This window comes from Protopterus annectens, chromosome 6.part0 (assembly GCF_019279795.1).
Source record: "Protopterus annectens isolate FY-2018-M chromosome 6.part0, PAN1.0, whole genome shotgun sequence".
Taxonomy (NCBI): Eukaryota; Metazoa; Chordata; order Ceratodontiformes; family Protopteridae; genus Protopterus; species Protopterus annectens.
Genome location: NC_056737.1, coordinates 99,223,633 through 99,246,689, shown reverse-complemented (window position 1 = coordinate 99,246,689; position 23,057 = coordinate 99,223,633).

Genomic DNA, 23,057 nt, shown 5'->3' with positions numbered 1-23,057 from the left:
GTGTTTAACTGCTTATTTGTTCACTAAAAACTGTGAGCTATCTCTGTGTCTGCAGTTAGTGGGTTTATTCTTCTCACTTCATTGATATTCAGTGTAGAAGTCTTAAAGTCTTAGTCCCTTATCTCTGAAATTATTTCTGCTTAATAGTTGCATATCTGAGCTGCATCAACTTTATTACAAACTGAGATAACTACAAACTTGCAGTGTTATAAGATAATACTGCATTTTATTTTTTCTGTTTTATTGTTTCATTGAATATTGTGTTACAATTATGAAACAATAAAACAGAAAAAATAAAATGCAGAACTATCTTATAACACTGCAAGTTTGTACTTATCTCAGCATATAATAAAGTTGATGCAGCTCAAGTATGCAACTATTCAGCAAAAATTATTTCAGACATAAAGGACTAAGACTTTAAGGCACAGAGAAACCCTCTAGGCTAAGACTTCTACACCGAATATCAGTGAAGTGAGAAGAATAAACCCACTAACTGCAGACACAGAGAGAGTTCACAATTTTTAGTGAACAAATAAATAAGTAAATAAATGCAGTACTATTTTAACACAATATTCAATGAAACAATAAAACAGAAAAAATAAAAATGCAGTACTATTTTTAACACTGCAAGTTTGTACTTATTTCAGCTTGTAATAAAGTTGATGCAGCTCAAGTATGCAACTATTCAGAAGAAATAATTTCAAAGATAAGAGGCTAAGACTTTAAGGCACAGAGAAACCCTCTTGGCTAAGACTTCTACACTGAATATCAATGAAGTGAGAAGAATAAACTCACTAACTGGAGACCCAGAGAGAGCTCACAATTTTCAGTGAACAAATAAATAAGCAGATAAATGCAGTACTATTTTTAACACAATATTCAATGAAACAATAAAACAGAAAAAACTAAATGCAGTACTATCTTATAACACTGCAAGTGTGTACTTATTTCAGTTTGTAATAAAGTTGATGCAGCTCAAGTATGCAACTATTCAGCAGAAATAATTTCAGAGATAAGGGACTAAGACTTTAAGGCACAGCTTAGGATAAGACTTCTACACAGAATATCAATGAAGTGAGAAAAATAAACCCACTAACTGCAGACACAGAGAGAGCTCACATATTTCAGTGAACAAATAAATAAGCAGATAAATGCAGTACTATTTTTAACACAATATTCAATGAAACAATAAAATAAAAAATAAAATGCAGTACAGTTTTATAACACTGCAAGTTGGTACTTATCTCAGCTTGTAATAAAGTTGATGCAGCTCAATTATGCAACTATTCCGTAGAAATAATTTCAGAGATAAGGGACTAAGACTTTAAGGCACAGAGAAACCCCGTATGATTTTAAATTGGGATGAAATGGCTATGCTTAAAATGACCTCTGGGTTCATAGCCTAGTAATCTCCTATGATCCTATGATAAAACCCAAAACACAGGACTTCATCTCAGGTAAAATAAAATACTGGCTGAGAACTGAAAGTCAGTTAATAAGTGTTTGTAGTAAAAGCTAGACAGTGGACAATCAATTGGGCTTAGTTGGATGGAAAAAATACCAAAGGAGCTGCTGTGGTGTAAGACAATGTAGAAACAATAGTGGACAAAGTTTTTTTGTTTTGGGCTGCCAAAATGTTTATAAATAATGTACATAAAAAATATAGCCCTCAGATAGATGTTCCAACTGCAGATTTCACTGTTACTTAAATTATAAATTGATTTATTTGCAGGAACATATCTACAGAAAAAGAAAAATAAAAACATAAAGAGGAGGATGAATGCCCTGAGTCAATGGAGATGGGACACAAATACTGTCTCAGAGCTGAAAGTGTATTAACAAGTGTCTGGGGAAGGAGAAATAAATGTAAGGGAGGGAGGAAATGAGAAATAGACTGAAGAAGGGGAGACCAAGGATAACTTCGTTCAAATCTGGCAGTGCCATTGAAGAGAGACGGGAGTTGACAAATAAGTCTAGAAAAAGTAAAGGAAACATAAGAGAAAAAAGGAGCAAATCTGACTTTCTATTAGGAAGGAGAGAGTAAAAGCTGGCCAGCAGGATATCTGTGGAAGAGGGTTTACAGACTGTAATGCTATCAATTACAAACTACGGCACTAAAGCCCTTGTTGGCAGATTAGTCACAGTCTGACTAAAATACATGCAGAAAGGACTTTCTGCCTGTTACGTACTTAAAAAAAGGGCAGAGGTGGTAGAAAGATTCTGTCCAAAACAAAATGTTGAGTGGGTAGGGTTGACTCAGACTGTCTTTTGAATGAGCCAACTGTAAGAATGTTTTAGGGATGTTTCCAGTGAACCTCCCTGAAACTCCCTTGCACCCTGCTGGAGAGAGAAAGAGAGACAGAGAGAGAGAGAGAGAGAGAAGGAAGGAAGGACAGAATGATCTTTTCTATACCATGTATAAACTTTTACAAAACCTCTTTATTCACTAGACTAGTTATATACTTGTAGAATACTGTTTTTTTTCTATGCTATGTATAAATCTTTATCTAATATTTATTAATTGAGCTTTTCTCCCAGGGCTCCATTGAAAAGGGGACTCCATGTCCAGTTGAAATTTCCTAGTCAACAAGTGCTATAGATACATACATACATAAATATGTAAACTACATCTTTCCTGTTTTCCTTCCCTATAATGTGCATATTCATCCATTGACAAAATTCCTCCACATTTATCAGCTTCTAGTATTAAGCTCTTCTTCAATGTTTCTTTGATTTCTTTTCAGAAGGTAAAGAGCTAGAAATCTATAAAATGCACTAACCAGATTTACTGAAATAAATAGTGAGACAGCAAGCTACTTGAACTTTACTTAAATGACTACAATGTCCCACATGAGCAGCTCTTACAGGTGTATCTATTTTATATTTGCTGCATTTAACAGATCATGGTTATTATGAAGGAAAATCATTATGATTGTAAATGGATAAGTCACAGCAAACTGCATGAAGGCATTTTTATATGAGGTTTTTCCCATTCAGTCAAAGAGTATCATTTAAGGAGTCCCATGAGAGCAGCTGTTTCATATTTTTCACAATTATTAAATCATGGAAAATATTATTGTCATGGAAAATTTCATCAGGCTTCTTACTAAAGTTAAAAAGAAAAAAACCTACGAGTCTTAGTAAAATGTTAGCCTGTTATCCAAGTCATGTAAATATGTTACTGCACAAGCACTGACAGAAGTTGTGTCAAATTTGCTTGACAGTATAACAAGCCTCATACAGGGGAATCATCTCAGAATAATATGCTGTGACTTAAGAAACAGTTTATATATTTCTACATGGAAAAATGACATGATATACATATCTGAAATTTAGTTCACTAACCAAAGTATATTTATATATTTATTTCCATTTCTTAACTGGGATACTCAATTTCTGGGGAATTTGTTAACTGGGATGGGTTACTTAAGACCCCTTTTCATCAGAGTCCTAGGGAGAAAAGCTCCACAAGAAAAGTTAGCAAACAATGCTAGCAAACTTTAAATAAATACAATAATATACACTAAATAAAAAATCAGTAAGTAATAATTTTCAGTGATTACAAATACAAGTATTACAAGAGTACATATATAGACTATAAAATAATTTTAGCAATTTGAATAAGAATGTATGGACTGAGTCCATTTTCCTGGCTAGTTGATGCTTAATCTCAACATACAATATCTGAGTAGTTATGTAATAGTAATGGTAAAAAGGTGGCAGGTTATTATGCTAGAACATTCCTCAAAGATTAAATTAACATACCAACATATCAGGAAAATGTGCACCTCCCCACCCTTTGGTTCTGAAGCAAATTTGCAGCAAAAGCTCAAATCAGCCCTGTGAAATCTCAACTTTTATACACAAGCCTTCCAGTAGAGTTAGTTTTTAGGTAAATGTCATTGAATTGTTTTTAACAATTTTCTCTTACTTTGTGACTCTCATTGTAAGGTGAGCACAGCTGCATTGAGCCCCATTCAGCTTCCAACTTGGAGAGCTTTAATGAAGTTGGCCACAAGGTAGTAACATACTTTATTAATTGTACAAGTTCCTTATTCCCTCTGTATGCAAACAGGTGAGCTCCAGAGTCTAAAGTTAAAACTATTCCAAATCAAACCTTTAGTTCATTCCAAATTCCCTTAGCTCTACTCATCCTTAAAGAGCTTGCTAGCAACATTTGGTTTCTGCAAGCTGAAAAGCTCTAACATAGTGTATTGTCTTACTTACATTTCCTGGCTCCTGATTGTTTTTTTGTTTTTTTTTTTCATTTTGGACTCCCTCCTGCTGGGGTTGCTCTGCAACCAGTTCTAACAACCCAATCTCACACTGATAATTGCTACCCGCCTCCCCCAAGCCATTCTCATAGGTGGCTATATCAATATCCACTCCTCTGGGAGCCATCTTTAAAGTGTAGTATAGTTCCAACCTGCAGGAGCTTCCTTTAGTCTGCTGTCTGTGCTCACTGTAAGTCTTTTTTTTTAGTTTCTTTTTAGAGTTTTCTGTTTGCTGTCATAATTTACAGGGATTGTTATGCTGGTCTATATTAGTGCTATATTTATTATTGCTGTTTAGAGTGAATAGTCTGACAAAACTGTGATGCTTTTTTTACTGCTTATTGTATATGTAGAGCTTGGTGATTACTCCAGTGTGTATATGCGTACTTATATATCTAAACTTACCTAGGAAGCTAGAGTGGCTTCATAGACAATTCCTTTATTGATATCTGCTTCACTGTATTCTGCATTTAGTATTAGTAAGCAGAAACATACAGTTGCTGTTTATTTGTACACAACCAGCAGAAACACAGCATTTGTTACAAACTCTAGCCAATATCTTACCTAACTACTGTTCTAATTGGTATTGGTTAGCAGAAACTTACCTGCTATCAGTAAGGAGAAACATACAGTTTATGTGGTATCTGAAAAGCAGTAATAGTGTTTGTTGCAAAGTCTAACCTCCATCTCATCTAACTATAGTTCTAACTGGGTTTGTAAGCAGAACGCAGAACATACTTGGTACTTGTAAGCAGAAATATACAGTTGTTTGTTTATTTGATATTTGAAAAGCAGAAACACAATGTTTGTCACACATTCTAAGCAGTGTCTTACCTAACTATGGTGCTACTTTAACCTATCAGACTTGGTACATTGCTAAATTTGTCTATTATGATCTGCCTAGACACTGTTTCCTATTCTTTGTGATTCTTTACTCTTCCCTGGCATTTATCTGTGTACCTATTTATTGTACCATTTCTTGTACCCACTCTCTGTCTTGTGATAATCCTTCCATCACTATCTGACTAATATCCTCTACTCTCCCAGTTGTCTCCATTTCTCCTAGAACTGTACTGTTCACTTTCTGCTCACACTCTATTTTTTTCTCTTTGCAGTTTGCTTAGGCCATCCACAAGCCTCAGGATTATGCACCCCTCACCTTCGGTTCTGAAGCAAATTTTCAGTAAAAGCTCAAATCAGCCCTGGAAAATCTCAACTTTTATACACAAGCTTTCCAGTAGAATTAATTATTAGTTGAATGTCATTGAATTATTTTTAACAATTTTCTCTTACTTTGTGACTCTCATTGTGAGATGACCACAGCTGCATTGAGTCCCATTCAGCTTCCAACCTGGAGAGCTTTAATGAAGTCGGCCACTAGGTAGGAACATACTTTATTAATTGGACAAGTTCCTTATTCCATCTGTATGCAAACAGAGTCTAAAGTTAAAACTATTCCAAATCAAATCTTTAGTTCATTCCCAATTCCCTTAGCTCTACTCATCTTTTAAGAGCTTGCTAGCAACATTTGGTTTCTGCAAGCTGAAAAGGTCTAACAGTGTATTGTCTTACTTACATTTCCTGGCTCCCAATTGTTTTTTTTTTTTTTTTTCTTTTCTTTTTGGACTCCCACCTGCTGGGGTTGCTCTACAACCAGTTCTAACCACCCACTCTCACACTGATAATTGCTACCCCCCCCACCCTCAAGCCATTCCTATAGGAGACTATATCAATACCCACTCCTCTGGGAGCCATCTTTAAAATGTAGTAAGGCAAATAACTTATATACCCATTGTAAACTTACCTTTTCCTTAATTGTTGTATAAATCGTGTGGTCCGGTTTAGAATTTAGCCCAGCTCAGGCTCGCTCCATGCCCCACCCTGCCCCCTTTTTCCACCAGCTCCCAGCACTGTTAAATTTATACTATCCTAGCCATTCCCCCTGGTTCTTCTGCCTAACCAGCATCTCACATATCAAGTGGCCCTCCCTCTCTACAACCCAACTTTTCTACTTTCTTTCCTGCCAAATCCTGGTTGAAAACTGTGCCCTATAATGGCCAGGCCCCTTGCTATGCTAGCATCAACAAAAACACTAGTATTTTCTCCACTCCCCCTGATGCTCATCCTTTATCTCCTCACCTCCTATAAAAACCAGTACCACCACGGTTTCCACTACCCAAAATGTCAAACTACCACCTCCGACTTCTCTTACAATTTAGCTCACCTAACTATCCTCCACACATCCAAACCCTCATCCCCTTTACCTCATCACCCAATTAAAATCTTAAATCTAATCAAGGGACAAGCACTATCTAAGACTTATTCATAAGTTTCTAAAGCTCATAATCAGATTTCAATATAACCTCGTTACACATGGGAACATCCATCCCAACCCTGGCCCATCTCCACCTGGTGACAATAGTGCTTACACCACCAACCCCTTCAATAAACTACCCCTTAACAGCCCTGTAAATGCTCTCCTGACATTTCACTTGAACATTCAAAGTATAAATAATAAAATCCCCAACCTACATGCCTTCTTAGCAGTTCATTCCCCAGACATAATGTGCCTTACAGAAACCTGGCTTACACCTACTACTCCCGATAATGAGGTATTACCCTGGGCTACAACATCCACTGATTAGACTGAACAGCTAAGAAGGGAGGTGGGATAGCAGTTCTTTATAAAAATACATTAAGTGTTAATAGAGATCTAGTTCAACCACCCCCATTTAATAATGCATAAATCCTCATTACCAAAGTGCAAATTAACAATAAAAGTATATTGTCTGTGTCTACATTCCCCCAGGCAATAAAATAAGCAGAGGGAAGATATCCTCCAATGGTTATCCACTATTTACCCCCAAGAAACCATTGTTCTTGGTGACTTTAACACTGAATGGTGCACCTGCTCAGCTGAATACCCTGTCACTCATATAAATCTGTTTGGGTTCACACAAATAATAACCTGTCCCACTAGGGTTAGTAAACCCACCAACAGGGAAAGTATCTTAGATTGGGTACTTAACAATAGCCACCCAAGCTTGTATACAGCTGGGACTCTATCCGATGACCTAAAGGACCATTCACTAACTTACATTATTAAGCGTAGGGCAGAAACCCACCACAAAACTACGTAGAAAACAATCAGAAATAATACAAATGTCAATCCTACTAACTTCCTAAATTAACTTAAATCAGTCAAGTGGTCAGTCCTAAAAAATCTACTACTATATGAAGCTGTAACCTTCTTTAACAATAAATTCCTGCACATCCTTTACTCCCATGCTCCTGCACGTACTATAAAGACTAAGTCTAATACTGCTCCATGGCTCACAAAAGAAACTAAGATAAAATCAAACTTAATAATATAGCCAGGACCAAATGACAAACAACTAAAGCTCCCCCTGACCAAGTGAGATATCGTCAACTTAGAAATGATAACAAAAAAAATCATTTTGCTAGACAAAAAAAAAAACTACTACCAGAACCTCCAATTTAAACTCTAAAACAATCCCCAAAAGTTTTGGGCAGGTATTAACTGACTTCTTCATCCAGGACAATCTACTACCCCAACTCCATCAAACTACACACATAAATGTCAGACATTGTTGCCACTGCCTTTAATAACTTTTTCACTGAAACTATTCAGTCCTTAGCTAACCAAGTTACTCCCACCCACTCTTACTCTACCACTAACACACCAACTTCTCATCCCCCCATTTAACTTCCAACCTGTCTCTGCCACTTTTTCTGATCCCTTATCAAAAAACTAAAACCAACCACCCTTTCTGCTGACCTCCTTCCTGCAGAGTACCTACAAAAAGCTGCCGATGCCATAGCATTCCCCATCTCTATCCTAATCAATATAACACTAACTGATGGAACTATCCCCTCAATCTGGAAAATATCCCATGTTATCCCACTCCACAAAGGTGGAAGTTCAACAGATCTGACCAACTACAGACCCATTGCCATTCTCTCACCAGTAGCCAAATTAATGGAGAAGTGTATTCATAAGCAACTATGTCATTCAGAACAGTCTGCTTGCCAACTCTCAGCATGGCTTTAGGCTAAATCACAGCACCACCTTCGCCCTCCTTTCTTTTACAAGTACCATATTCAAAAATAGGAACAACAGGCTATCTTCAGCCCTATTTCTAGACCTGTCGAAGGCATTTGATATGATCAACCACAAATTACTCATCCATTCCCTAAAATCTGTCTCCCTAGATAACCATGCTATTCAGTGGTTCCTATCCTATCTGAATGGCAGACAACAGGCTGTTTTATGGCAGGGCAAACTGGCAAACTGTCCACCCTGCTACCTCTCACCCTTGGTGTTCCTAGGGGCTCTATTCTAGGTCCTCCACTCTTTTCTATCTTCGTCAACAATCTTCATACTGCCATCCCTGATGCAACTGCATTCAATATGCAGACAATTTTACCCTAATCTGTACGGTTTCTTCACCTTTAGACCGGCAAACCTTAACACAAAACACATTTAACACATTTGAAAACTGGCTCTCTAATCACTGTCTGTTGTTAAATCCCAATAAAACTAAACTGCTCCTCTTTAGCTCCACCAGTAGATCCACCCCATTTTCCTTCTCAATAACATCCAACAACGGTACCTCTCTCTCTCCAGATGACCATAATAAGATTTTAGGAGTAATAGTGGACAATAATCTCAAATTTGATCTGCATATCAATAAAACTATAAAAAACATTAATAAGAAGTTTGTCTCGTTATATAGAAGCAAACCTTTTCTAACTCCATTAGCTAGGACTGCAATCGCCCGCTCATACCTACTCTCTACCCTTCTATATGCGCTCACCTATACTCTCCAATTTGAGCAAAACTGAACTTAGTAAGCACTCTCACTGTTACAACCATATTGCTAGATTTGCCATAGGCTTAACATATAGGACACATCACTGACAAAACCTCAGTCTTCTCGGGTGGCTAGAACTGCCTAGCCTGTTTCTGTTCAATCAGCTTATCGTAGCACACAAAATTCTGTACCACCCTGAAAATACTCGGGCACTCAAAAATATCATAAAGGCATACAGTAATTCAAGGCAACTGCAATAATCTAATAAACTGTTGGTCCAAACCCACAAAGCCATTAACTCAGCCAGTGACTCCCTGTTTACCAACATCATTGGTAAAACTTGGAATTCACTTCCATCTAACCTTACACTCGAACCTTCTTTAAGTCTCTTCATAAAAGGCCACAAACAGTATTTTAAAGAGCATTGGCTTTGTCCTTGTACTAACCCTGATTAGTCACAACTTATTCAATGCCTTATTTAAATTAATATTGTATGCATCTGTTGCTCATAATAGCTTGCTGCAACCTGTTATTTTTGTATACTATTACCCACTGTCTATATTGTGAGTACCTACTAGAGGGCTTTGTAAATATGTTTGACTCATATCTGTTATGTTCTGTGTTATCTGGAGCTTTTCTGCCCAGGCCTCCACTGAAAATGGACATATATCCAGTCAGACTATCCCGGTCAACAAATGTAAAATAAAATAAAATAAATAAAAAAATAAATAAAATTGTAGAAAAAGATCAATTATGACACAGAAGACATACAAAAGTTAAAATTTTCAATGGATAGAGAAGGTATGATTTTATTTATTTTTTTACTCAGTGACTGTATGATCTACATATGAAGACAACACATTCACTGTGAGTGTTTGTACTATGTAAATCATGTTGCCACACAGATGACACACTACTTCTAAAGGCCTGTTTAATGTTAACCTTGAAAATTATTGCTTTCTGTAAAATATTCAGAAAGCCAAGTAAAAAGAGGTGGTCCAACTGAAAGTTGACAATCTGTCATCAGCTGACTTTAAGGTGTCCTTCAGGGGAACTCTGTTTGGACTGAAGGCTTGGCCATCACTTGTAAATCTTTGTTAATTTTAATTAGCACACACATTTATAAGAACCATTTTAAAGGATAAATTGAGCCCATCCATGGTAATGTCTCCTGTTAATTAGTTTGTCAGCACTGTTTTAATATCCCCTAACGACTTCATATTTCAGGGATGACATTCAAGGAGAACACTGCAGGAAGTGAAATGGCCTTATCTGAGCATTATACTAAGTAAGAGATGCCCTTACTCACTCTGCACAAGGTTAGGTATCTTCTATCTAAGGAAATGGGCAGATGCTGCATTAATAGCCTGAGAAACTTCCTTCTGAGTCACATTTAACCTTCCTTTTCTGTCACCCTTTCTGTGTTGAGTTGCAGAACCACTGCAAGAGACAGTAAAAGAACATTCCTCTGTAACACAGAAGAAGAAGACAGGCTTCTTAGTGTACCATGTTCTTGAAAAATAAAAAAATCTTCAGAGTAACTGTTAATTTATAAACACACAACAAATATTAATATCAGCTAAAGGTCGGCATATTGTGTGTTTATTTGTATTTTCTTTTCTCCATGTTTGATATGTCATTATTTCCCCTTTTCTCGCATATCCTCATTTTTCTGTATTTACTCTGTGACTTTACTTTGAGGCATGAGTGGAAAAAGTGTAAAATACTTCTGTTGTTGTCCAGACTTCTAGTATGTTCAAAATAAATAACTAATTGCAAAAACTAAAACTAGTAAATGTAGCAGAAACAAAGTGATATTACTACAGTCACAAAATGTTAATAAATTAACTAATTCTTGCAGGTTGTTTCCGCTTTTGCTTACAGTGGTGCTGATTTTTCTTTTGCTCAAGGATGCACTTCTGTGAAGTGGTCTTATCAGTGGTGCAGATATATGTCTGTCTCTCTCTGTCTCTATTTCTCTGAGCCTTGTGGATATTTTGGGAGGTTATGTTAGGACCAACAGTCAGAGCATCACTACTCCATATGAGATATTGCCTGTGAGGTCATTCACATTTCTGCTTATCTCATTAGCATACTGAATCCATGCAGCTGCATTCTGTTAGTTGTTTGTAGTAGGGGTCAGGGGCACAAAGAAAAGGAGACAGAGGAGTAATAGAAGCATCAGTATAAGAGGAGTAAGAATATGAGAGTCAAAGAGTAAATGCAGGGATGTGTCATATAGGTAACCCTCAAGACAGAAAGTGACACACAATTCATGACTAAGTGGGGGCATATTCAAGTCTCGAGAGCAGAAAATGAACAAGGATGAGTTAGCAGGAAAGGGGTCATAGTGCAGTAAAAAAGCCACAATAGCACAACAATAAACATGTGTGGAAGAAATACACTTTATACTAAACACATTAAAAGGTGAAAATATGCATTTTTCAGGTGACAAACCCTCCATACCTAGAAATATGTGTTACACCTGACTCAGGGATCAATGATCATTAGCAGGTGCTACACCTTACCCAAAAATCACTGATCACTAATAGGTGCTACACCTTACCCAGAAATCAGTGAACACTAGCACATGTTTACACATTATTCAGAATCAGTCAATCGCTAATAGGTGCTACATCTTAAAAGCTATCAGTCATGGCTAATAGGTCCTTTTCTTACCAGGAATCAGTCATCACTTTATCTTAAACAAGAATCAGTGATCACTAACAGATGCTACACCTTACCCAGGAATCAGTGATCACTAATAGGTTCTTTCCTTATTAGGAAACAGTCAACACTAATAGGTGCTACACCTCACCCAGGAATCACTGAACACTAACAGGTTTTACACCTTACCGAAGAATCAGTGAAGACTAATATATGCTGCACCTTACCAAATAATTAGTCACCTCTGATAGATGCTACACCCTACCTAGGAATATATGATCACTAACAGATCATTCTTTACCAATAATCAGTAATCACCAATAGCTGCTACACCTTACTCATGAATCAGGGCTCACTAATAGGTGCTACAATTTACCCAGGAATCAGTTACTAATAGGTGATCCACTTTAGCCAGGAATCAGTGATCACTAATAGATTCTTACAACTTACCCAGAAATTAGTGATCACTAGTCAGTGCTGTACCTTACCTAGGAATAAGTCATCACTAATACGTGCTACACCTTACAGATGAACCAGTTATCAATAATAAGTGACACACCTTACCCAGGAATCAGTGATCCCTAACAGATGCTACACTTTGCCCAGAAATTAATGATCATGGATAGGTGCTACATCTTACCCAGGAATCAGTGATCACTAATGCATACTACATGAATCAGTCATCAATAATAGATGCTACACCTTACACGTGAATCAGTTATTACTAATAGGTGATACACTTTAGCCAGGAATCAGTGATCACTAATAGATTCTACAACTTACCCAGAAATTAGTGACCACTAGTCAATGCTGTACCTTACCCAGGAATCAGTGATCACGAATCAGTCATCAGTAATAGGTGCTACACCTTACACGTGAATCAACCACCAATAATACATGCTACACCTTACACATGAATCAGTCATCAATAATAGGTGCAATACCTTACTTAGATATCAGGGATCAGGTGCTGGAACTTATAGGTTTATAGGTTCATAGCCATGTAGGCTGGGTGCTATTTTGGGTCATTTTAAGGCCAGACAGTTTCCCTTTATGAGCTAAAATGAAGCTATCCCATTTGGTTATAACTTGGGCTTATCCATCCCATGGTCAGTAATTGCATATTACCTCAATGATAATAGATACATCAGTTTTTATTATATACATTATATGAGTAATTAACCAGCCAAACAGTAGAAGCTGATCATAAAACACACACTGATATTTCTATATTAATAAGTTCAGTTTAAACTAGTAAATGTATTTCTTGGTTATTTTGTTTCCTTACCCATGAATCAATGATCAATAATAGGGTCTACGTCTTACCCAAGAATGAGTGATGACCTTATGAGGTCAAATGAGGGATCACTAATAGAATTTTCACTTTACCCAGGAATCAGGACTCAGTAATTGATGCCACACCTTACCCAGTAAGCAGTCATCAGTAAATGGTGCTACAACTTACCCAGGAATCAGTGCTGATCAATAAGCATTACAGCTTACCCAGGTATAAGGGATAAGTAATAGGTGCTACACCATATCCAGGAATAAGGGGTCAGTAATAGGTGTTACGTCATACCCAGGAATAAGGAGTCAGTAATAGGTGCTACACCATACCCAGAAATAAGGGATCAGTAATAGGTGCTACACCATATCCAGGAATAAGGGATTAGTAATAGGTGCTACACGTAGCCAGGAATAAGGGGTCAGTAATAAGTATTACGTCGCACCCAGGAATAAGGAGTCAGTAATAGGTGCTACACCATACCCAGAAATAAGGAATCAGTAATAGGTGCTACACCGTACCCAGGAATAAGGGATCGGTAATAGGTGCTACACCGTACCCAGGAATCATTGATCAGCTTAACCTTATAGGTTCATAGGTTCATAGGCTGATACTAGGCTATCTGCTCTAGGGCATTTATAAGCCTAGCCAGAGTGTGTTTGGTTTTCGTCACCCTTTTAGATTAGTTGACTGTGCCTCTGTATAGTAGGTCATAGAAGGTAGCCCTCTAAAGATTAGTTTACTGTGCCTCTGTCTAGCAGGGACACAGAAGAGATCCCAGGGGGAAACTTACGATCTCCCATCCACTTGTCAAGATTTCTCTTGAAGAGGGTCAGTGAGGGGCGCTGCCTAACATGGATTGGGATTTTGTTCCAGAGTGAGGGGAGCCTCTGGGATATGAATCTGTCCCTCCAGCATGTCCTATGTATTTCTGTGCTGAGGTTTAAGTCCATGGAAGGTGTAACTCTAAGGGATTTGGATTTCCTGAGGTGGAGCATGTCCATTAATTCTGGGTTGGATATGGCTTTATACGTCAGGCATAGATAGTCTCTGAGTAGGCAGTAAGCAACTGAGTAGAGCTGGAGTTTCTTTAGCTGAACTGCATAGGGCATCTGTTTGAGTCCTTTGATCCTCTTGGTGAGGTACTTTTGGGGTCTCTCCAGTTGCTGCAGGTGCCGGGTAAGGTACATCCCAAATGGGGCATTGTATTCAATTATGGGCCTGATGAGTGATGAGTAGAATGGCACATGAACTCCCTTGATTTAGATGTGAACCCTTTCATGATAAGGTGGGCTATATAGAAGGTCTTTCTAACCACTTTGGCAATGTGATTGTCAAAGGAGAGATTACTACCTACTTGGGTCCCCAAATCCCAAATTACTTCTTCCGTACTTAATGGATTACCACCTATGTGGCAATTTGTGGGCACTTTGTTTTTCCCAAAGGGGATGACTATGCACTTTTTGGCATTTAGCTTTAGGCCATGGCTCTGGCACCAGTTATCCATCTCTGTGAGACCCTTTTGGAGGATGCTTGTGTCAGCCAGAGAGTCAATTATGGCACCCAGTTTGCAGTCATCTGCGCACTTGGTCAGCCATAGTCCTCTCGTGTTAGCCTGTACCTCGGAGAAGTATATACCGAACAAGAGAGGTCCCAGGACTGAGCCTTGTGGGATGCCACTTGTAACTGGTTTAGAGTCTGACATGGCCCCTGCAATTCTGACCATATGGGTTCTATCCCTGAGCCAGTTTGCAACCCATCTTGTGACATAGGGGTTGATATTTAAGCTGGTGAGCTTATTTATGATGCCCGAGTGGGGTATTGTGTCAAAGGCTTTTGTGAGGTCCAGGTAGGCTGTGTGGACTACCTTCCCTTCCTCTATGGCCTTGGTAACTGTTTCAATGACGTCAACCAGGTTCAAGAGGCAAGATCTGCCCTTAACAAAGCCGAATTGGATTGGATCCAGTGTCTGGAGGTTCCCAATGTCTTTGTTTATGAGTTCTATGATGATACACTCCATAGCTTTGCAGACCAGACTGGTCAGGCTTATAGGGCGATAGTTTCCGAGGTCCGTTGTGGCACCACCTTTGTGGAGCGGGACCACTGTTGCAGTATGCCATTCCTTGGGTACATATCCTGTAGTAAGGCTGAGATTGAACAGTTACTTTATGTGAGGGTTCAGTTCTTCTTGGAGCTCGTGTAAGATGCAGCCTGGGACACTGTCCGGTCCCATTGATGCTGTGTTTTTTGCTTTGGAGAGGGCAGCTCTCACCTGTGCATCTGTGATGTCAGGGAGGCTACATTCTGCTGGGATAGACATTTGCTCTTTTTGGGGGGAAAGGGGGGAGAAGTTTGCACTGAACCTGTCTGCCAGGATGATGGCAATGTCAGTGGGTTCAGTGTATTTTTTGTCATTTTTCACTAACTCAGAGCATATCTGGGAGTTGCCACCCAGATTCCTGAGATAACTAAAGAAGGCCTTGTGATTATCTTTAGCGTCTTGTGCAATTTTTCTTTCGAAGCTGGCCTTAGATGATTTTATGAGGGATCGTAGTTTCTTACTAGTACTGATCAGAGATGCCTTACCTTTTTGGGATTTTGCTCTATCATGTAGTAGCTTCCTTCTTCTGTTGTATAGCTTATTTATGGCCGGGGTCCACCAGACAGGTCTCCTGCCTTTGGAGGAGTGAGTCTTGGTTTTATTTGGGATAACACGATCCATGCATTCTTGTAGGTGTCCATAGAATGCGTTTGTAAAGGATTCTGCAGTTTGCACAGTATTTTCCACTAGCCCGGGAGCTTTGAAGGATTCCAACTCGGTTTTGAAAAGTGTGAAGTTTGCTTTTGAGAAATTCTTCACCGTGGTTTCCTTGGCTGGGGGTGGGGATGGGATATGGATGTCTAGTGAGATTAATTTATGGTCTGATCTTACCAATGAGGGGTATACCTCTGGTGTGGAACATAGAGTCCCCATGTTGGTGATGACCAGGTCCAATATGTTTTACCCTCTTGTGGGAGTGGTGACCAGTTTTTCCATAGCATTTGAGTTTATAAATTCTAGGAACCGTTGGGCGAGGGTGTTGGGGCATGAGCAGTTTTCCCAGTCAATGTTTGGATAGTTGAAGTCACCCAATATTATGGTGTTTGGAGAGACCTTCAGATTCTGCAGTGTTCTCAGGAAAGCTGAGTGGGGTTCCTGAGTTTGAGAGAGTGGTCTGTAGCAGGCTACAAACTGAAAGGCAGTTTTGCCCACTGTTAGTTGCACATGGATGGTCACTGATAGTTCGTGCAGTATCACTAACCTGGAGGTGAGGGTATCTTTGATGAATATGGATACTCCCCCTCCTTTTGTGGTTCAGTCTGAGTTTTGGGGCCGAAAAGCATGGTATGAAGTATAATCTGGTAGTGCTGGGGTGCTCTCGGGAGCCTTGAACCAGGTTTCTGTTACTGCGCAGATATCGATATTCTCCATACTGAGGAGAGTCTCGAGTCTGTGCATCTTGAGGTTTAGACTTCTAGCGTTGAGCAGCATTGCCCTAAGTTTTTTTTTTCCTTGTGTTGTCTATGGAGGTGGGTTTGTCTGTTGAGCCTTGCCTAAAAAAGGCACTATGGGGTGGCAAGAGCCTTAGCCAGTATTCGAAAGCCCAGGGGTGACAGGTGTAAGCCATCCCTAGCGAAGCAATGTGGCTTGTCGAGCATGTCATCCCAGGCTGACAGACACTCGATCCCCTTTGAATGACACCAATACTTTAGCCAATTGTTAACATTGATAATTTTGTGGCATCATTCTTGGTGAGGGCAAGATGCTACTCAATGTCAGGGTCATACCGGCCTGGGCTACATGATCAGAGAGCTCCTCTATCTCTCTTTTCATGTAGTCCAGGGAGGTACGTCTCAGGTCATTCACACCAGCATGGACAATGACGGAGTCATATTTGTACTTGCTTTGGAGTGACCTGAGTGCTTGTGTTATGTGGCGGGTCCTGGCACCCGACAGGCAGCTTACAGTGACCCTCTCCTTGTTCAGTCTGGTGAATGGGACGTCAGTGTGTCTGACAATAGAGTCACATATTACAAGTGTATTAGGTGTGTTGCTTAGCCTTAAGGGCTGTGACTGTGTGGCATGCTGACTTTGTGAAATATGTGATACGTGGGTATTGTTGTGGGGTAGCAGTTGCTTGGATGTTGGCTTTGGAGGTCTCCCCTGCTTTGGCAGATTTTTTCTTTAGAGCCTCTGAGTATGTTTTTATGTGCTTATGTGTTTGGTTTGCTGATGCGATAGGTCTATGTGAGACTGGATTTGTGGTGTGTCTGGTTACCTTCTCCTCCTGACTGTGCCAGTACTAGGTTGAGAGAGCTCAGCCTCCAGTTTGGCTGTATAGTTGCATCTCTCACATATATTTGAGCTTGTTGGGAGGAGGAGAGTGTGGTCTGTGTACATAGGGCAATTGTAACATTGCCTCAAGATTCCCAGATTCACCAGCTGGACTGGACAATAAACCTGAAACTGACTTTTGGACATGCCAGAGTAGTATAAGGAACTGATTTTTGACTGATCAGAAAGGACCAATATAGAGACAATTACTTATAAAGAGTTTAAGAGGGTGTTGTGCTTTAGTTTATTAGTGTTTACTTATAGGATTACTTATAAGAGCAAGTGCAGGGCTATAGAATGAAAATAGAGAGCTTACTTTGAGATTTAGAATAGTTCTAAGGGAAAAAGTGAAGAGTAAACTTTGTGGAGCCGGGAATAGTTTAAACCTGTTTAACCGGCGCTGCCCGATGCTGCGCTATACGCAAAATTGTGCAAAACCATGAAAATGAGTGTTTTAAAGCAGGGAAACTGAAAGAGATAGGAATTGACCCAAAACAGCCAATAAGCTACTAGTTTCTGGCTGAGACCACTCCTCCAGGGACAGATAGGCTGCTCAAAGCTCCCCACTCTCACTGGTGAACAGAGAAGCTTCCTCCTATCCAAGTAAGGATATGGGCAACACAGGAACCTATACCACAGTCCAGAATTCAGCAAAGCCTGAAATCTGGACTAATCTAGTTCAGCAAAGGTGGGAAAAGAGAATATATATGTTTTTGATTGTTTTTCAGAAAACAACAGAAAATCACACAGAAAACACTGTAAATGCTTTAAACAGGCTAGTGCACTTGAGTGTGTAGCCTACAACAGTTATAAAATACAAAAACAACTTTGAATGATATTTAACAAGTGCTAAACTGTAAAAAGCAGGTAAGGCAATACAATTAAAACTTTTTCAAGCACAGATCAGTTAGAAACTCACTTTTTAGATGGGAAAAGGCAGTCGGAGCAAAAACAGAGAAAAAATACTTAAATCTGGTGAAAGTATCTCTTAGGCCTCTCTGTTGCCTGTATAACTCTGCAGGACACCACGAGGAGCTGTGCAGAGTTGTATACTGGCTCAAAACCATGCAAATGCGGGTTTTAAAGCAGGGAAACTGAAACAGATAGGAATTGACCCAAAACAGCCAATAAGCTACTAGTTTCTGGCTGAGACCACTCATCCAGGGACAGATAGGCTGCTCAAAGCTCCCCACTCTCACTGGTGAACAGAGAAGCTTCCTCCTATCCAAATAAGGATATGGGCAACATAGGAACCTATACCACAGTCCAGAATTCAGCAAAGCCTGAAATCTGGACTAATCTAGTTCAGCAAAAGCGGGAAAAGAGAATTTTTTTTTTGTTTTTTTCAGAAAACAACAGAAAATCATACAGAAAGCACTGTAAATGCTTTAAACAGGCTAGTGCACTTGAATGTGTAGCCTACAAAAGTTATACAATACAAAAATGACTTTGAATGATATTTAACAAGTGCTAAACTGTAAAAAAGCAGGTAAGGCAATACATTTAAAACTTTTTCAATCACATATCAGTTAGAAACTCGCTTTTTAGATGGGAAAAGGCAGTCGGAGCAAAAAACAGAGAAAAAATATTTAAATCTGGTGAAAGTATCTCTTAGGTCTCTTTGTTGCCTGTATAACTCTGCAGGACACCACAAGGAGCTGTGTGGAGTTGTATACTGGCGCAAAACCATGCAAATGCAGGTTTTAAAGCAGGGAAACTGAAAGAGATAGGAATTGACCCAAAACGGCCAATAAGCTACTAGTTTCTGGCTGAGACCACTCCTCCAGGGACAGATAGGCTGCTCAAAGCTCCCCACTCTCACTGGTGAACAGAGAAGCTTCCTCCTATCCAAGTAAGGATATGGGCAACATAGGAACCTATACCACAGTCCAGAATTCAGCAAAGCCTGAAATCTGGACTAATCTAGTTCAGCAAAGGCGGGAAAAGAGAATATTTTTTTTTTTTTTTTTTTTAGAAAACAACAGGAAATCACACAGAAAACACTGTAAATGCTTTAAACAGGCTAGTGCACTTGAGTGTGTAGCCTACAACAGTTATACAATACAAAAACAACTTTGAATGATATTTAACAAGTGCTAAACTGTAAAAAGCAGGTAAGGCAATACAATTAAAACTTTTTCAAGCACAGATCAGTTAGAAACTCGCTTTTTAGATGGGAAAAGGCAGTCGGAGCAAAAAACAGAGAAAAAATACTTAAATCTGGTGAAAGTATCTCTTAGGTCTCTCTGTTGCCTGTATAACTCTGCAGGACACCACGAGGAGCTGTGTGGAGTTTTATACTGGTGCAAAACCAAGCAAATGCACGTTTTAAAGAAGGAAACTGAAATAGATAGGAATTGACCCAAAACGGCCAATAAGCTACTAGTTTCTGGCTGAGACCACTCCTCCAGGGACAGATAGGCTGCTCAAAGCTCCCCACTCTCACTGGTGAACAGAGAAGCTTCCTCCTATCCAAGTAAGGATATGGGCAACATAGGAACCTATACCACAGTCCAGAATTCAGCAAAGCCTGAAATCTGGACTAATCTAGTTCAGCAAAGGCGGGAAAAGAGAATATTTTTTTGTTTTTTTTTTTTTTCAGAAAACAACAGAAAATCACACAGAAAACACTGTAAATGCTTTAAACAGGCTAGTGCACTTGAGTGTGTAGCCTACAACAGTTATACAATACAAAAATGACTTTGAATGATATTTAACAAGTGCTAAACTGTAAAAAGCAGGTAAGGCAATACAATTAAAACTTTTTCAAGCACAGATCAGTTAGAAACTCGCTTTTTAGATGGGAAAAGGCAGTTGGAGCAAAAAACAGAGAAAAAATACATAAATCTGGTGAAAGTCTCTCTTAGGTCTCTCTGTTGCCTGTATCACTCTGCAGGACACCAAGAGGAGCTGTGTGGAGTTGTATACTGGCGCAAAACCATGCAAATGTGGGTTTAAAGCAGGGAAGCTGAAAGAGATAGGAATTGACCCAAAACGGCCAATAAGCTACTAGTTTCTGGCTGAGACCACTCCTCCAGGGACAGATAGGCTGCTCAAAGCTCCCCACTCTCACTGGTGAACAGAGAAGCTTCCTCCTATCCAAGTAAGGATATGGGCAACATAGGAACCTATACCACAGTCCAGAATTCAGCAAAGCCTGAAATCTGGACTAATCTAGTTCAGCAAAGGCGGGAAAAGAGAATATTTTTTTTTTTTTTTCAGAAAACAACAGAAAATCACACAGAAAACACTGTAAATGCTTTAAACAGGCTAGTGCACTTGAGTGTGTAGCCTACAACAGTTATACAATACAAAAACAACTTTGAATGATATTTAACAAGTGCTAAACTGTAAAAAGCAGGTAAGGCAATACAATTAAAACTTTTTCAAGCACAGATCAGTTAGAAACTCGCTTTTTAGATGGGAAAAGGCAGTCAGAGCAAAAAACAGAGAAAAAATATTTAAATCTGGTGAAAGTATCTCTTAGGTCTCTCTGTTGCCTGTATAACTCTGCAGGACACCACGAGGAGCTGTGCAGAGTTGTATACTGGCGCAAAACCATGCAAATGCAGGTTTTAAAGCAGGGAAACTGAAAGAGATAGGAATTGACCCAAAACAGCCAATAAGCTACTAGTTTCTGTCTGAGACCACTCCTCCAGGGACAGATAGGCTGCTCAAAGCTCCCCACTCTCACTGGTGAACAGAGAAGCTTCCTCCTATCCAAGTAAGGATATGGGCAACATAGGAACCTATACCACAGTCCAGAATTCAGCAAAGCCTGAAATCTGGACTAATCTAGTTCAGCAAAGGCGGGAAAAGAGAATATTTTTTTGTTTTTTTTTTTTTCAGAAAACAACAGAAAATCACACAGAAAACACTGTAAATGCTTTAAACAGGCTAGTGCACTTGAGTGTGTAGCCTACAACAGTTATACAATACAAAAACAACTTTGAATGATATTTAACAAGTGCTAAACTGTAAAAAGCAGGTAAGGCAATACAATTAAAACTTTTTCAAGCACAGATCAGTTAGAAACTCGCTTTTTAGATGGGAAAAGGCAGTCAGAGCAAAAAACAGAGAAAAAATATTTAAATCTGGTGAAAGTATCTCTTAGGTCTCTTTGTTGCCTGTATAACTCTGCAGGACACCACGAGGAGCTGTGTGGAGTTGTATACTGGCGCAAAACCATGCAAATGCAGGTTTTAAAGCAGGGAAACTGAAAGAGATAGGAATTGACCCAAAACGGCCAATAAGCTACTAGTTTCTGGCTGAGACCACTCCTCCAGGGACAGATAGGCTGCTCAAAGCTCCCCACTCTCACTGGTGAACAGAGAAGCTTCCTCCTATCCAAGTAAGGATATGGGCAACATAGGAACCTATACCACAGTCCAGAATTCAGCAAAGCCTGAAATCTGGACTAATCTAGTTCAGCAAAGGCGGGAAAAGAGAATATTTTTTTTTTTTCAGAAAACAACAGAAAATCACACAGAAAACACTGTAAATGCTTTAAACAGGCTAGTGCACTTGAGTGTGTAGCCTACAACAGTTATACAATACAAAAACAACTTTGAATGATATTTAACAAGTGCTAAACTGTAAAAAGCAGGTAAGGCAATACAATTAAAACTTTTTCAAGCACAGATCAGTTAGAAACTCGCTTTTTAGACGGGAAAAGGCAGTCGGAGAAAAAACAGAAAAAAATGTTTAAATCTGGTGAAAGTCTCTCTTAGGTCTCTCTGTTGCCTGTATCACTCTGCAGGACACCACGAGGAGCTGTGTGGACTTGTATATTGGCGTAAAACCGTGCAAATGCGTGTTTAAAGCAGGGAAGCTGAAAGAGATAGGAATTGACCCAAAACAGCCAATAAGCTACTAGTTTCTGGCTGAGACCACTCCTCCAGGGACAGATAGGCTGCTCAAAGCTCCCCACTCTCACTGGTGAACAGAGAAGCTTCCTCCTATCCAAATAAGGATATGGGCAACATAGGAACCTATACCACAATCCAGAATTCAGCAAAGCCTGAAATCTGGACTAATCTAGTTCAGCAAAAGCGGGAAAAGAGAATTTTTTTTTTTTTGTTCAGAAAACAGCAGAAAATCACACAGAAAACACTGTAAATGCTTTAAACAGTCTAGTGCACTTGACTGTGTACCCTACAACAGTTATACAATACAAAAACGACTTTGAATGATATTTAACAAGTGCTAAACTGTAAAAAGCAGGTAAGGCAATACAATTAAAACTTTTTCAAGCACAGATCAGTTAGAAACTCGCTTTTTAGATGGGAAAAGGCAGTCGTAGCAAAAAAACAGAGAAAAAATAATTAAATCTGGTAAAAGTCTCTCTTAGGTCTCTCTGTTGCCTGTATCACTCTCCAGGACACCACAAGGAGCTGTGTGGAGTTGTATACTGGCGCAAAACCGTGCAAATGCGGGTTTAAAGCAGGGAAGCTGAAAGAGATAGGAATTGACCCAAAACGGCCAATAAGCTACTAGTTTCTGGCTGAGACCACTCCTCCAGGGACAGATAGGCTGCTCAAAGCTCCCCACTCTCACTGGTGAACAGAGAAGCTTCCTCCTATCCAAATAAGGATATGGGCAACATAGGAACCTATACCACA